General features: G+C 40.5%; 1 protein-coding gene across 2 annotated transcripts in view; it reads left to right on the forward strand.

Moving 5' to 3' along the window:
• Positions 1-14903, forward strand: part of zdhhc9 (zinc finger DHHC-type palmitoyltransferase 9) — a 75452-nt gene that overhangs the window by 38644 nt on the left and 21905 nt on the right. The window lies entirely within an intron of this gene.

The raw sequence follows: 14903 nt of genomic DNA on the forward strand, positions 1-14903 counted from the left end.
AAAAGATGAGAACATTATTGCAGTTTGAACGTTAAAAATTGTATTGACTCATTCAAGTGCTAATGCACATACGTATTGACTCAAGTTACATCTTTCACTGGATACTTTCAAGAGAGAGCTAGATAGGGCTCTTGAAAATAGCGGAGTCAGGGGATATGGGGAGAAGACAGGAATGGGGTACTGATTAGGGATGATCAGCCATGATCACATTGAATGGCGGTGCTGGCTCGAAGGACCGAATGGCCTACACCTGCACCTATTGTCTATTGTCTATTCATGCCGAGTAGAAACCATTAAAAAAATTAGTTTTGTGTACTAATGCACAGTTTTTAGTTAATAAGTTTTAGTAGAGCAGTGGGAATCTAGGAGCCTGGGTACAAAGTTACTTAAAAGTGAAAAGACAGGTAGAATGGGTGGTCAGGAAAACTTCAACACATCGGCCTTTATCAGTCAGGGAATTGAGTGGAATTTTGGATGTGACATTGGTGAGGCCACATTTGGAGTATTCTGTTTTGGCCACCCTGCTTCAGGACCGATGTTGTTAAAGTGGAAAAAGTGTAGAGAATATTTACAAGGATGTTGCCAGGACTTGAGGGCCTGAACTATAGGTAGAGGCTGGGCAGGCTGGGCGTGCAGCAGGATGAGGGGTGATATTATAGAAGCGTATACGAACATGAGGGAAATAAATAGGATGGATACACACAGTCTTATACCCAGAGTAGGAAAATCAATGACCTGAGGATGTAGATTTAAGGTGAGGGGGATAAGATTGAATAGAATCCTGAGGGGCAACTTTTTCACAGTGCGGGTAGTGGGTTTATTGAAAGAGCTGCCTGAGGAGGCATTTGAGACGGGTACTGTAACAATATCTAAAATACATTTGAAGAGGTACATGGATAGGAAACGTTTAGAGGGATATGAGCCAAACAAGGGTTGGTGTGACTAAGTTGGGCCGAAGGGACTGTTTCCGTGCTGTTTCCGACTCTGACTATTTGCGTGACTTTGCTCATTCTGCACTCCGCTTATGTATAACGTCTTGGAGAGCCAAATTAATGAAGATTGTGGTCATTCAGCAGAAATGGTCATCATATAGGACACTGGGTGTACAAGTACCAATTTAATTCAACAACTGTGAATTTTGTTATCATACATTAGCGCTCTTGGTAATTTAGTACAGATGGCTCGACATAACATCAGAGTTCAAGCATTGACTATGCCAATTGTTTAGCATCTATTGTGTCTGATATTGTCTTGCACCTTGTCATAGTTTAGTTTTCAAATACATTCAACAAGAGCAATATAAATTAAGATTTCATAATCCTAACTTTGTAAAATTCAAAGTCTGAGCTAGTCAGATATTAAAGGTAACTGTGAAAAATAGAAATAAATTGCGAGAATTACTTAAAGCACTGTACAATGTGCTAACAAATCACAAAAAACCCCTATATATACCCTGTACTTGCATTGGAGAATCTAAAATTGCTTTGACATTTGTGCTGAATTGATTGATCTTGGATGGAGAAGGTTAATCAGAAGGTCTGATCATGGTTTAGTTATCTACTGAACTGTGTGGAGTTAAGGTGAGTGCAAGATAAAAATTCTCCTCTTGTACCTCTTATTTGAAATATTAAAACCTGAATTACAATGTCCACATGTATCATAACTATTCACCAGGAGTACAAAAATATTGTTTTGTAGCATCTAATTATTTGGAGATTCCAAGCTCAATTCTTATTCTAAGACAAGGTGACCAATCTCTAGAGTGAAGGAATGCAGATATTGGAAATCTGAAATTAAAACAAAATGCTGGACTCAGCTGGTCAGGCAGCATCTGTGGAAAATAATTTTACATCTTTCAACTGGAAATGTTAAAGATGTTTCTCATGAATGGAAAGAATCAGTTGCAATGTAACATTATTTTGTTTCTCTCACTCCTGATGCTGATATAGGGTCTTTGACTCAGCATGTTAATTCTATTTCTCTTTCCACAGATGCTGCCTAACTTGCAAAACGTTTCAGCATTTTCTGCTTATAACCTTTAAGCTTAGTCAGTTCTGGCTCACTTCCCCTTGCATTTTAGTGTGATTATTCTAAACTCGTACAGAAAAATAAACAGAAAAGCTAAAGCTGTATTTATCAGCTCTGGAATTGCCATGCTGTGCACATTCTAGTCTCTGTATTTTGAGCAAAGGTTGCAAAGGTGCCCAAAAAAAAGATAAGAATAATTTTGCATCTGAGTGGCTACTACTATCATAAGGACTGAACAAATTGGAACCAAGTGCTCATGAAAATTGAAGGGTGAGGAGTGACCTAATTGCTCCAAGTTATAATAAGATTTTGGTGATGTAGATGCTTCCACGTAGGGTGGAGTATATAATAATGATAATAAATCCAGTTAGGAATTCGGACAAAAACATCTTTATTTAGTGAGTAGTCATAACGCTATCATATTAAGTAGTTGAAGTAAAAAGGAATGATACATTTCAGGAGAAGATGGACAAATACAGGAGACAGAATTAAGCAGGAGGGTAATTTGAACAAATCATAAAATATTAGACGAATCCAGCATCCAGAAGGGAATGGACAGGCAATGTTTTGGGTCGGGATCCTTCTTCATTCTGGTAAAAAACTGAGGAGAAAGTTGATAAAGAGAAGTGGGGTGGGACAAAACCCGACAACGATAGGTGGCTAGAGGTGAATGGGTGATTGGAAGATGGGTGGAAATAGTAACAAAGGCTAGAGGTGAATTAGAGATGAAAGGGTGCCAGATAAGGAAGAAAGAGGAGGAATCAAATGTAAAACCAAATGGACGGATATGGGAAGGGACAATGGAGAGATGAAAGAGGGGGATAAAAAAAGAAATAGGGAACTGAATAAGGAGGAATTGAAGATGTTAGTGGAAGGAGGAGAGGGAAGGGTAATGAAGTAGTGGGAGAAAGCTGTGCACATGGTAGTGCGGGGATAAGAAGGAAGGATTTGCATTAACTTGAAGAATTCAATGTTTATATCATTGGGCAGCAGGCCTCGCCCTGGCAGTGGAGGAGGCCGAGGATAAAAAAAGTTGATATGGGAAGGGGAATTAAAATGGTTGGTAACCAAGAGCTCCAGCAGGCCCAGGTTGTCAGAGTGCAAGTGATTGGTGAAACAGTCACCTAGCCTATGCTTGGTTTCAATGATGTAGACGAGGCCACAAAGGGTGCACCAAATACAATAGACAAGGTTTGTAAGTAAACGTCCGTCTCACCTAGAAGGGCTCTTGGGGTCCCTGAATGAAGGTGAGAGAGGAGGTGTAGGGACGAGCGATATGGCTGCAGGAGAAAATGCCAAGGGAGGGTGTGAGAGACTGGGACAGGTGGACCAGGCAAACAAAGGAGTTAAGGAGGATATATTGAGTGAATTAGAATGGGAGGAAACTCCCGTGGAGCATAATTCCTACCTAAGTAGTTGACTAGTTTAGTTTTTTGGGGTCTAAATGCTACGCAATATTTTCAGCCAGTACATGGAACTTTTTATTCTATAATTATTGCGAGCTTTAGGGGCCAAAGATGAACTCTTTGGACAGGCCTCTAGGGATGAGACAGAAAACCAAGATAGAAAATGTGCGTATTGACACAGCCTTGTATATAATTGCACATAATAGTTCCGTAACATAGAATACAGTAGCTATTCTATAATGGTGGTTTTTAATGTAGTGATACTGTAAACTCGGAAAAAGAATCTTGGAAATGCTCTACCTAAAACTCACTATTTTGGCATTGTTCCTGGTCTATTAAATCGGTGTCTTTTGATATTTGGCAAATGTAACGGCTCTGACACGTGTTTCAGTATCAAGAAAATGGGGTCTATTCCAGTAGAAACACATAATTTGCATTAGACATTCTGGGAGAAAATGTGCTGCTTTGATTCTTGTGAAAAAAAAATCTTGCGGCCCACTCATTTATAGCCTAGTTTCTTTTTATGTGACTAGAATTTGGTTACTGATAGACACATTTATGCTACAACTTTAACTTCAACTGAAGTAGCAATATGGGGGACATTTTAATGTGATAATTAAAATAAAGTGATTGGCAACGAGGAAATAATTCTTATCAATTTAATTAATTGATTGAGTTTTTGAATTTTATAGTAATGAAAGGACTAAACTACAGTATGTACCCTACTCGTTTCTCTTCACATAGAACAGCATTGCACAGGATAAGGCCTTCGGCCCACACAAACATGATACCATGAAAACAAATTCTATCTGCCACATCCCCCTATTGCCTTCTGGTTCATGTGTCTGCCTGAAAGTCTCTTTAAACATTGGTATTATATATGATTCTACCCACCTTCTCAGCAATTCCAGGCAATTACCAGTTTAATTTATTGTTACGTGTACTGAGGTACAGTGAAAAGCTTTACCACTGCATGTAAACAAAAACAAAACTTGTCTTGCATGTCTACTTTAAACTTTCCTTCTTTCACCTTAAACCTATGCTCTCCAGTATTTGACTTCCCATCCCGGGAACTCACTTTTGATTATCTCCCTTATCTATGTCTCTCATAATTTTATAAACTTCTATCGTCCTCCTTCAGCCTTTGACATTCCAGAGAAAATAATCCAGGTTTGTCCAACCTCACTTTGTGCCTGATGCAGTCCAACCCAGACAACCGTCCTGTGCTCTCTCCAAAGCCTTCACATCCTCCTACAATGTGGTGACCTGACTTCGTTTGGTTTTACCCTAATGAACTAAAATTGTAAATCAGCAGAAGCTGATGACATGAAATCTCTAACACCAATTAACCTGCAAACCTGTACGTCTTTGGAGTGTGGGAGGAAACCGAAGATCTCGGAGAAAACCCACGCGGGTCACGGGGAGAACATACAAACTCCGTGCAGACTGCACCCGTAGTCAGGATTGAACCCGGGTCTCCAGTGCTGCATTCACTGTAAGGCAGCAGCTCTAACGCTGCGCCACTGTGACCAAAGTTTGGTGGGGCAAAGGAAATTATGAATGTATGAAAAATGGAAATTAGAGAAAATATCAAAGTGAGTTATGTGACTGAAGGAAGTTAAAGACAAGCCACGTAGAAATCTGAACATGATGAGAATGTTAAGCATTAAAATGTATGAGCATTTTCTGCTGAGTCATTTAGTTAATTATAGACAATAGACAATAGATTACAACAATTGTAATATTTGTCACATACAAAATATTATTGTTTAATGGTATAATTGAAACTCCAATCATTCATAATGTAATCATTTGATAGCCTGCACTTTAATTCTAAATATTGTTTTATTTCATACTTTTAATGTTTGCCCTTTTATTATAATTGTTCAAGTGGACTTTCAATCTGCACGTTTACCTGGATTGCAATGAACTGCAGCCAGTGGTTCTGCAGAAAACTACCAAAACAGCATTGCATGGGGCAGCACCATGCTCCTAATTTCCACCTCTGCGCCTTTCAGCAGAGACGCCAGGAATGTGCTGAGGTCAATTGATCTCTTGCTCTGCTGCTGAACTCGGTCTGGAGTCCAGGGACAGGGTTCAGTCATACTCAGTTGAGGGACCTGATGCACTTTGTATCTAGTCCCTCTGCTTTATCTGAGCCTTGACTGATATAATGTAGCTGCATTCATCACGATGGTGTCACCACCTTGGATGGAAAAGTGAGCGTGGTAACTGGTTTATTATTTTTCTTTAATTTAATGCTTTTAATTCATGTTGAATCATTCAAATGCTTCCAGTTAATGTTTAGAACCTTAGTTTTTTTTGTTTTAATTATTTTATTCCTTTTGATCTTTTTCTAAGTGTAGATGATAGATATTTAAAAGCAGTTCAATAGTCTTTGAGAGCAGTAGGCTTTCAGAAAACCATCAGGATGGTTTGCAACTGTTCAACTGCCTGGGGTCTGGTTGTTGATTGCAGACTGTTCCACTTCACATGCTGGACACAGCAGCAGCCCTTGGAGCTTGATTTGAGCTGCAGGGTTACAAAAGCTCATTGGGGCAGAGGTAGCAAAGGAGGGCAGCATTATGAATGGGTTGCATCAAACGGGTCCAAATTTTTACAGTCAGAAAGTTGTACAACATGGCAGTAATTTCTTCGGCCCACCAAGTTTATACTATCAGGTATTCAATGACTAGTTCTGCACAAAACCTGACTCCATTCTTCCCACATCCCATCTTCCACCAATGTACTAGTTGTACTCTTTTAACCCATTCAGAAAATATCCAAAAAGTAGAGGGAGGTTTTTACAGTAATTTGATACTTTTTGTTTGTGAAGGATTGTGCTTTGATACAGGCCCTGTCTTGCCCAGCAAGCTACTGATCTCAGACAAATCAGATTGATAACCCTTGTTTTATAGAAACCGACTGCACTTGTGCTGCACTTACAAACAAGATGCTCTCAGAGATCCCTCTGCCTATCCTGCTCCAATTCAATATTCTCTTTCCACTCCAAACTCTCAACAAGTAGCAGGATTTTTGGCCTATCAGTCCCTATCAGACCCTATCAGTCTGAAGAAGGGTTTCGGCCCGAAACGTCACCTATTTCCTTCGCTCCATAGATGCTGCTGCACCCGCTGAGTTTCTCCAGCATTTTTGTGTACCTTCGATCTTCCAGCATCTGCAGTTCCTTCTTGAACACTTTGTCTACTCCACTGCGATATCTCCTCAAGGTATGCCTACTTTGAAGAAGTTCTCCTCCTCTCTCCGGAGATAGTTCCACAACCTCCTCTCTAACTGCACACCCTCTGTGATCCCCCCTGCCCTCCAACTGTACGACCACATCGTTACCCAGACTCGATACCACAGCCACATTTGCTTCCTCGGGGCCTGCCTGCGCCTCCATCTCATACCCCACGGCTTCCAGCTCCAGTTCCCTACCTCCCAGTTCGGGCCCCAACCAGACCATCGGTACCGACTGGCTATCCAACGGCATACCCAGCAATTCTCCAACCGGGCACTGAGATCCACCCTGTTCGCGATGCGCCGGCACCAGTTTTTTAAAGACCCCCTATCAGTCTGAAGAAGGGTTTCGGCCCGAAACGTCGCCTATTTCCTTCGCTCCATAGATGCTGCTGCACCCGCTGAGTTTCTCCAGCATTTTTGTGTACCTCCGCAGGATTTTTAAAGGCAGTTGCATGAATAATAGATTGTTTTAGACTGCACCATTGTATGTGTGTGCTGTAGTGGTTGCGCAAGCACGGTTTGATAAATGTGGGGTGTTCAATTCCCCAGGTAATAGAGCATGCATGGAGGTACTTGAATTTTTGGTGGCAACCCCTGGAGACGGGCTTCACAACCAGGGATATTGTTTTCTCCAAAATTAGGAAGTAGTGTGAGTACTCTTTTTGAATTCCGTGCTGAGCTTATGTAAATATGGTTATTTTCCCCACAGAATAGTGTGTAGTTATAAATATTTCCAGGTCAAATTAGACCACTCTGCAAGTTCAGCTTGATCAGCAGCAAGGGTCAGATTTGGTAGACTTGGCGATTTTCCTTTGGGATCACAGGTCTGTGGGTCAAGTCATTCCATTCCCCAGCACCCATATAACCATATAACCATATAACAATGACAGCACGGAAACAGGCCATCTCGACCCTTCTAGTCCGTGCCGAACACATAATCTCCCCTAGTCCCGTATACCTGCGCTCAGACCATAACCCTCCATTCCTTTCTCATCCATATAACTATCCAATTTATTTTTAAATGATAAAAACGAACCTGCCTCCACCACCTTCACTGGAAGCTCATTCCACACAGCTACCACTCTCTGAGTAAAGAAGTTCCCCCTCATGTTACCCCTAAACTTCTGTCCCTTAATTCTCAAGTCATGTCCCCTTGTTTGAATCTTCCCTACTCTCAGTGGGAAAAGCTTTTCCACGTCAACTCTGTCTATCCCTCTCATCATTTTAAAAACCTCTATCAAGTCCCCCCTTAACCTTCTGCGCTCCAAAGAATAAAGCCCTAACTTGTTCAACCTTTCTCTGTAACTCAGTTGCTGAAACCCAGGCAACATTCTAGTAAATCTCCTCTGTACTCTCTCTATTTTGTTGACATCCTTCCTATAATTAGGCGACCAAAATTGTACACCATACTCCAGAATTGGCCTCACCAATGCCTTGTACAATTTTAACATTACATCCCAACTTCTATACTCAATGCTCTTATTTATAAAGGCCAGCACACCAAAAGCTTTCTTTACCACCCTATCTACATGAGATTCCACTTTCAGGGAACTGTGCACAGTTATTCCCAGATCCCTCTGTTCACCTACATTCTTCAATTCCCTACCATTTACCATGTACGTCCTATTTTGATTTGTCCTGCCAAGATGTAGCACCTCACACTTATCAGCATTAAACTCCATCTGCCATCTTTCAGCCCACTCTTCCAACTGGCATAAACCTCTCTGTAGACTTTGAAACTCTACTTCATTACCCGCAACCCCACCTATCTTAGTATCATCTGCATACTTACTAATCCAATTTACCACACCATCGTCCAGATCATTGATGTACATGACAAACAACAGTGGACCCAACACAGATCCCTGTGGCACCCCACTCGTCACTGGCCTCCAACCTGACAAACAACCATCCACCATTACTCTCTGGCATCTCCCATTCAGCCACTGTTGAATCCATCTTGCTACTCCACCATTAATACCCAACCATTGAACCTTCTTAACCAACCTTCCATGAGGAACCTTGTCAAAGGCCTTACTGAAGTCCATATACACAACATCCACTGCTTTACCCTCATCAATTTCCCGAGTAACATCTTCAAAAAATTCAAGAAGATTAGTTAAACATGACCTTCCAGGCACAAATCCATGTTGACTGTTCCTAATCAGACCCTGTTTATCCAGATGCTTATATATATTATCTCTAAGTATTCTTTCCATTAATTTGCCCACCACTGACGTCAAACTAACAGGTTTATAATTGCTAGGTTTACTCTTAGACCCCTTTTTAAACAATGGAACAACATGCGCAGTACGCCAATCCTCCGGCACTATTCCCGTTTCTAATGACATTTGAAATATTTCTGCCATAGCCCCTGCTATTTCTACACTAACTTCCCTCAATGTCCTAGGGAATATCCTGTCCGGACCTGGAGACTTATCCACTTTTATATTTCTCAAAAGTGTCAGTACTTCCTCTTCTTTGATCCTCATAGTTTCCATAGCTACTCTACTTGTTTCCCTTACCTCACATAATTCAATTTCCTTCTCCTTGGTGAATACCGAAGAAAAGAAACTGTTCAATATCTCCCCCATCTCTTTTGGCTCTGCAGATAGTTGGCCACTCTGACTCTCTAATGGACCAATTTTATCCCTCGTTATCCTTTTGCTATTAATATAGCTGTAGAAACCCTTCGGATTTACTTTTACCTTACTTGCCAAAGCAACCTCATATCATCTTTTAGCTTTTCTAATTTCTTTCTTCAGATTCTTTTTACATTCTTTATACTCCTCAAGCACCTCATTTACTCCATGCTGCCTATAACTATTGTAGATCTCCCTCTTTTTCCGAACCAAGTGTCCAATTTCCCTTGAAAACCATGGCTCTTTACAATTTTTACGATTTTCTTTCAACCGAACAGGGACATAAAGATGCTGTACCTTTTCACCTTTAAATGTACTCCATTTCTCTTCCACATCTTTCCCATAAAACAAACTGTCCCAATTTACTCCTTTTAAATCGCATCTCCTCAAAGTTAGCCTTTCTCCAATCAAAAATCTCAACCCTAGGTCCAGTTTTGTCCCTCTCCATAATTATATTGAAACTAATGGTATTGTGATCACTGGACCCGAACTGTTCCCCAACGCATACCTCTGCCACCTGACCCATCTCATTTCCTAACAGGAGGTCCAGTACCGCCCCTTCTCTAGTAGGTACTTCTATGTATTGTTGCAAAAAACTATCCTGCACACATTTTACAAACTCCAACCCATCCAGCCCATTTACAGAATGTGTTTCCCAGTCTATGTGTGGAAAATTGAAATCTCCCACAATCACTACCTTGTGCTTACTACTAATATCTGCAATCTCCTTACATATTTGCTCTTCCAATTCCCGCTCCCCATTTGGCGGTCTATAATACACCCCTATAAGTGTTGCTACCCCTTTCCCATTTCTCAGTTCCACCCAAATAGCCTCCCTAGACGAGCCCTCTAATCTATCCTGCCAAAGCACTGCTGTAATATCTTCCCTGATAAGCAATGCAACACCTCCACCTCTTGCCCCTCCAATTCTATCACACCTGAAGCAATGAAATCCTGGAATATTTAGTTTCCAATCACAGCCCTCCTGCAACCATGTTTCACTGATCGCCACAACATCATACTTCCAGGTGTCAATCCAGGCTCTAAGTTCATCCACTTTTCTTACAATGCTCCTAGCATTAAAATATACACATTTAAGAAACCCACCCTCTCTTATTCTCTGATTATTTTCTTTTTTTTCTCTCTCCCCTACATTTTGGGTCAGAGTGCTACCATTCTCTGCCCCCTGCTTCCCACACTGACTGCTAGCTTTCCCAATTTGAGTCCCTCCCCCCAACCATACTAGTTTAAAGTCTCCCCAGTAGCCTTTGCAAATCTCCCCGCCAGGATATTGGTCCCCCTTGAGTTCAAGTGCAACCCGTCCTTTCTGTACAGGTCGCACCTTCCCCAAAAGAGGTCCCAATGATCCAGAAACTTGAATCCATACCCACTGCACCAGTCTCTCATCCACGCATTTATCCTCCACCAGTCACCCAGCCACCAGTCACTCCCTCTAGTTGCCAATCTCGCAATCCTTCCATTCCCTCTCATCAGGCCCTGACACAGTACAATGATCTAACCTTGACCTGTTTTATTGACCTGTTTGCGCCTGGGATACTGTTGAGTTTTAAATTATCAGGCGCATGACAAATAGGGTTGATGTCATGCCTCATAACATTGGATTCATGTGCTCCATTGGGCACCCATGAACATTTTGGTCACGTACGGGCTGCCTTTGGAGATTGGGAATGGAAATTGTCCTGATGCAGACAATGTGAGGTTCTGCATATTCTACTGTATGTAGATTGCATGCACTCTCTTTCATTGAAACAATGACACTGCACATGATGAGGGTCATTCTAATCTCCAAATCTATTAAACCACCTTTGGTTCAGGCTAACATTTTTGATATGTTTATTTTACTAAAAAATGTGACATTTGAGCTGCAATGATGTTTCATTTTATCCAAGAAGGCTACAGTTTATGATTCAGTTTCAAGAAAATCTGGTGCTGATGAAATGCTTCTGTGAGTAGAGGTGACTTTCTCCCAGTCAGTTGTCAAAGTAGACATCTGTCACCTTGGGCAAGCCAAGAAACTGGAACAAATAAATTGCCAGAATACTTTCAGTGTGGGATTTGTTCCAATGTCATTCTGTGGTGGTGAATGGATTATGTCCGCTTCATGTTTTTGCTTTGTTTATTATGATCAACGTTCCAATGAGAATAATCATTATTTGTTTTTTTTTTAATCCTTTTATTGTTTGGATCTCGTATTTGGCCAAGTTTTACTTTTGATAATTTCTGTTTGATTTGTTACTCAGTTGGGTGAATTTTGACATCACCTGACTGATAGGAGTAAATTGTTTACCTATTTAAAAAAAACAACAACTATTTTTGTACGTTAATTTGCAATTGATGGGCGATTTTCTCTGCTGAATTGATGTACATGTAAGATTCGGGCTTATTTATGTATAATAATTGCCAATTGGTGTATGATTTGCTCCCATTCTTCAACCGGCATGGTGGCGCAGTGGTAGAGATACTGCTTTACAGCGTCAGAAACCCGGGCTCACTCCTGACTCCGGTGCTGTCTGTATGTAGTTTGTATGTTTTCCATGACTGCATGGGATTTCTCTGGATGCTCTGGTTTCCTATATAAATTTGGTCTCCTAATTTGAGGAAGGACATTCTTGCTATTGAGGGAGTGCACCAGGTTAATTCCCGGGATGGCGCAACTGACATATGATGAAAGAATGGTTGACTGGGCTTATATTCACTGGAATTTAGAAGGATGAGAGATGATCTTATAGAAACATATAAAATTCTTAAGGGATTGGACAGGCTAGATGCAGGAAAAATGTTCCAAAAATGTTTGGGAAGTCCAGAACCAGGGGTCACAGTTTAAGAATAAGGAGTAAGCCATTTAGGACTGAGATGAGGAAACACTTTTTCACTCGGAGTGTTAAGGTTCGTTTCACTTCAAACAAACAAAAACGCAATAAAATTGGTAATCAAGTAGTAAAATCTTTATTTTGCCAGGCGGGTGTGGCTGTAAACACGTACAGTATGTAATATACAGACTATAGGTTCACTCTATCCCCACACAAAGAGGTAATGTTTAGTCAGATATATTTATACCCCAATAATCAGCGATTCAGCAATACTTTATCTTTCAGAGCATCGTACAGCCTCTCGCCTGCTAAGATTGACAGGTTCTTTCAAGGAAGCTACTTTTTGCAGATTCAAGCACTTGTTTTTTGACCTTGTTGATCTGTTGTTTAAGTTCATTGCAATCTGTAGAGCAGAGGGAAAGAACCGTTGTCTGAACATTCCTCTGATTGTTTATATTATAGTGCAAATACATTGTTACAGTGTTGTAGCCTTTCGAGTGTAATGGGAGAAAGGTGAAAGCATTTTCTGCTAGCCTTGCTAGTGCAATGGGAGAAAGGTGAAAAGTGGTTCTTTGCTTCTAATTCTACAGCTGAATCTATTTTTGTAACTTTTAAATCTTTTAAACTTTCTCAGGAGAGTTGTGAATCTGTGGAATTCTCTGCCACAGAAGGCAGTGGAGGTCCATTCACTGGATGTTTTCAAGCGAGAATTAGATATAGCTCTTAGGGCTAACAAAATCAAGGGACATGGGGAGAAAGCAGTAACTGGGTACTGATTTTGGATGATCAGTCATGATCAAATTGAATGGCGGTGTTGGTTCAAAGGGCAAAATTGCCTACCCCTACACCTATTTTCTATGTTTCTGTATTTCCCCCCACACTAAAGACATGCAGGTTTGTAGGTTAATTGGCTTTTGTAAAAATTGTAAATTGTCCCTCGTGTGTAAGATGGTGCTTGTGTACTGGGATCGTTGATTGGCACTGACTCAGTGGGCTGGAAGGCATGTTTCTGCCCTGTATCTCTAACCTCAACTAAACTAAACCAATGAAGAAAAAAATGCATCCAGTTTGTCATCCCGTCAAACATGTGTTTGTCAATAATTTTGGCCATGTTTTCCTTTATTTGATACACTTACATTAATAATTTGTTACATTGGGTAAATCGAGAGTGACTCTCTTTGACATCATTTATATTCAAGGCGCCTCAGTACAACTGATATTGAAAGAAACTGAGAGAAATGGTGCATGTACTAGTGTTGTGGCTGCTTAATGGGTAATGTGATTATTTAACATTAGTCATCTTGAGGTGTTCTTGTAGGGGTTACGTAGGGCGATAATCAAGCATCTTCAGCTGTTTCATTAATGATATTTGCTTCATTGCGACGTTGGATGTAATGTTCAATTCCATTTTCAGCTCCTGAGGTAACAACACAATCTGTGCCAGCATGCAGCAGCTTTTTTTCTGGTTTTTTTTACAACCCCCTTCCCCATCTGCATCCTTTTTTCTTTCCATACCTCAGACAGAGCTCAAAGAATCCTGTTTTGAAATAGAGAGTAGGTTGGTTGTGAGATTTGCCAAGAGAAGATAGCCCACAAGTGCCTTGTAGAATTGGATTGGGATAAGAGCGCGAGGAAAAAGATATGCCTCAGAACTGTGTGTAAATGTATTACTCTGTCTTTCGCTGATGAGGAGGGGTTTCAGTGATTAAACTGTTTTCAATTTGTGAGTAGATGATTCAGAAGAAGGAATAGTAGTAGATAGGTGATGATTTAATGTTTTACTTGGCAGATGATGAAAAACACTAATCAGATTGCTGTCAACAGTGACTGGTAACGGTGTCTAAATTTGACCTGATTGCATTCGTCCGAAAATCCAGTCCTTTGGTTCCTGTAAATAAATCAGAAGGTACAGAGGAATGGATGGGGATTGTACTTCAAAGGAGAAGGCAATGTTTTATATAGATCCATTCCTTTCCTGGAAAAGCCAGGAAATGACCAGGTTTGAATCTGGGCAGACATTATTTGTGTGCAAAATCTTAGCTCAAACGCTGCATCTGAGAAAAGTTCATAAGTTATAGGAGCATAATTAGGCCATTTGGCCCATCATGCTGCCATTCAATCATGGCTGATCTATCTTTCCAGAAAAAAAAAAGTTAATAAATTTTAAACTTCAAAACTGAACTGATTTTGGACAATATTGTGCTTTAAAAAAAATATTGCATTTGACTCATTGCATTTGAATCTTGGAATTGATGTGAATATATGTTTACTGGCCTTTTGGAGTCCAGGGAAGAAGTGTCCTGGCTCTCCCTTAGTTTCCCATTTTCCCTCATTAACCCAACTGTAGAACTAGAACTTTGTTCTGCTTTGAATATTTAAACACATAGGCTCTGTACCAATTATCCTCCCACATGTAGCTTTGACTTTAACTTTGACGAGGCAGCATTTTTTGTATCCGATTGGACTTCTGGTGTTTTTTTCGATTAAACAAAATAAATCACGATTTCAATCATTGACCTTTTGCAGGGAGAGTGGTCAGTTTATTTGATTTGTCATTAATGAAGACGATGTAATATCCTTTTACTTTAACCCCAAAACGGAAATTTTCATTTGAGTGTGAGTCTTGCCAGCAGATGAATGTGAATTGAACTTTTCTGGAGAAGAAAAATTAACTTCAAGTCCTTTTGCAACTTACTAATGATCAGTCTGAAGAAGGGGCCCAACCCGAATCGTCACCTATCCATGTTCTCCAG

This window comes from Amblyraja radiata, chromosome 12 (genome assembly GCF_010909765.2).
Source record: "Amblyraja radiata isolate CabotCenter1 chromosome 12, sAmbRad1.1.pri, whole genome shotgun sequence".
In the NCBI taxonomy this organism is placed as follows: Eukaryota; Metazoa; Chordata; class Chondrichthyes; order Rajiformes; family Rajidae; genus Amblyraja; species Amblyraja radiata.